A 2854-nucleotide genomic window follows, 5' to 3' on the forward strand; every position below is an offset into this window, starting at 1 on the left:
TGATTTGCTACTTATACCCATGTAAGCAATAAACTGGCAAATCAGGAAGAATAACTGATAGGTCTGGGTGGTAGATGTGGAGGTGAGCCAACCAGATCCCTGAAGGAAGCACTTGGGCCCAGCTGGGGAGTGGGGTCAGCCTGGGCCTCCAGCTCCTGAAGGTGGAGAGCCTCCTTCCTCAAGGTTGTACCCTTCCTGAGGGAGCCCTGCCAGTGAGTGATGTGGAGGTAACATTGCAGTCTGCAACTCAGTGGAGCACTTCTTGCTCCAGAGCTCCCTGCTGGGTTCATGGTGTTTTGGGGGACTACACTGCAATTCAACCTCTTCCTCTGCCCAATTCTGCATTTTCAACTTTTCTTTACTGGGTGTCAATTTCTAGGAAAAGTCCTGCTTCCCAAACTCTGTGTCAGTGTCTGGAGAACTCAACCTGCAATACTATGTGTTCTGGTAGTGTAAAGAATATTGGCCAATTTACATCACTGAACATATCAAGTGCAGAGGATTTAAGATTTTTCCTTAAAAGAAACAACAGAGATCTCCATGGAGCCCTGCTCCAGCCTTCTTTTTGACTATCTGAGCATCTGCAGGTTCGAGGTGCTAAACTGAAATCAAATCCATCTTTACCACTATTCACTCAACTCCATTTTCTTGGTTTCCATAAGGTGAAACAAAATTGTTTAATTGTGAACTTTTGTCCAGGAGAAATAAGACATCCTTTGGCCCACGGATATGAAAAGAGAAGCACTGTACATGTAGCAAGTGCCATGTAGAATTTCTCTTTTGACAAAATTTTACTGGCTCAAAAATGAAGCAGTAGGAATGATAAGTTTCTACAAGTAATAAGCACTAAGAGTTTGCCCAGAGTTAAGGATCATATGCTTTTATCTCTGGGAGTCCTTGATCATTTGCTGAGTCCACTCGTTAAAAAATTACATCTTAAATTTAAAGTCAACTATCACTGCAATAACTTTAAAATTACACAGACAATGACATATGTTTATGTCAATCAATAATATGGATTAAATGTGTAACATAATAGATATTATAAATGAGTAATTTTATTTTTAAGGTATCAGAATATTAATCCTATGTTTGAAACTTGTTATCCTTGAACAATGGGCGGCGGGAGCGCGCCGGCGCTGGGCCCGAGCTGAGGCCTGCGCGTCGCTGCCGACTGTCCGCAGCATGAGCGGGGCCGGGGTCCCCCGCACGCAGGCGGGGCTGGGGCTGTGAAGGCCGCGGTTCCGGACTGAAGTTGCCGCGTCTGGCTAGGCGCGCCGCCGAGTCTCATGGAGCTGGAGGGGCAGTGGTGGCGAGGACAACTGGCTGCTGATATTCACCAAGCGCTTCGGTACAAGGAGCTGAAGTTGCCCTCCTACAAAGGCCAGTCCCCTCAACTAAGTCTCAGAAGGTATTTTGCTGATTTGATTGCCATTGTGAGCAATCGCTTCACACTCTGCCCTTCGGCCTGACATCTTGCTGTCTATTTGCTGGACCTGTTTATGGATCGCTATGACATCTCTATCCAGCAGCTGCATTTAGTTGCGCTTTCGTGTCTGCTTCTAGCAAGTAAATTTGAAGAAAAAGAAGATAGTGTGCCTAAGCTGGAGCAGCTCAACAGTCTGGGTTGTATGACTAATATGAGTCTAGTATTAACAAAACAAAATTTGGTACATATGGAACTATTATTATTAGAAACCTTTCAGTGGAACCTCTGCCTTCCAACAGCTGCCCACTTTATCGAGTATTATCTCTCAGAAGCAGTACATGAAAGAGATCTTCATGATGGCTGGCCAATGATTTGCTTGGAAAAAACTAAACTCTACATGGCCAAATATGCAGATTACTTCCTGGAAGTATCTCTGCAAGATTATGCCTTTCTAAATTATGCACCTTCTTTAGTAGCTGCTGCATGTGTGGCTTCTTCGAGGATTATATTTCGTCTTTCTCCAACGTGGCCTACAAGACTGCATCGTCTTACTGCTTACTCCTGGGATTTCTTAGTGCAGTGTATTGAACGACTGTTGATTGCTCATGATAATGATGTAAAAGAAGCAAACAAACAGAGAGGACAGGCAGGCCTGCTGAGAGCCACGGCCGAGTCTGTATGGCCCCTGGCATTTTGCCAACAGTATTGATTGACAGGCGAGGCATTACTATCCGCCTCTGCCGCAACTTTTGAGTTCTCGCACTATTTTGGAGTTCTCATGGGGATTTCCGGGGATTCCCCGAGAGTTCCCATTGGTTGGGGAAGTGCAGGAGGAGGGATTTCCGGGAGAGATATTTCCGGCTGGGGGTTCCTGGACAAGCCTCGTGGCGTTCGGGAGGTTTCCCCGGGAGCTGTGTGAAGTGTTTTCCTGCAGTTTAAAAATAAAGTTTGTTCCTGCTTCAGTGGCTCGTGATTTGTGCCCAGCCAGACTGCGGCATTTGGCGGCCCGTTCGGGGAATGTCTGAAGCTTCGGGGTAAGTGAAATTGCTTGCCCCTAAGGGAAGGCGAGAGAATGGGCGACCATTTTAAAAAACAATGTGTTCTTGTTTTGATTTGTTTTGTGTTTGTTTCAAGCTGCCTATCCCTAGAATTTTCTCAGGCAGATTGGGAAAAATGGTTGGCTCAAGGTTTGAAGTTGTTCGCCCCTGAGGAAGAGATAGAAATAGACCACAAATGCACATGTCAAGAAAATAGGAAAATTGATACAACGATTTTTTGTTCCGTTTTTGTTTCATTCTGTTTCGGTTTTGTTTTGTGTTATCTTACTGGGTTGCGTTATCTTTATAACAGATTAGAAATTAGTAAAAAACAAACTGAAAGAGTGTTAAGTAAATTGTTAGAGGTTCAGACCATGGAGAAAGACAT

At 44.7% G+C, this 2854-nt stretch overlaps 1 pseudogene; it reads left to right on the forward strand.

The window, feature by feature from the left end:
• Window positions 1–1172: 1172 nt before the first annotated feature.
• LOC124080919 (cyclin-J-like) lies at window positions 1173–2101 on the forward strand (annotated as a pseudogene).
• The last annotated feature ends 753 nt before the right edge of the window (window positions 2102–2854 follow it).

The sequence above is a fragment of the Marmota monax genome, unplaced genomic scaffold, assembly GCF_021218885.2.
Source record: "Marmota monax isolate L192 unplaced genomic scaffold, Marmota_monax_Labrador192_F-V1.1 WCK01_AAM20220418_F8-fsc00853, whole genome shotgun sequence".
Classification (NCBI taxonomy): domain Eukaryota; kingdom Metazoa; phylum Chordata; class Mammalia; order Rodentia; family Sciuridae; genus Marmota; species Marmota monax.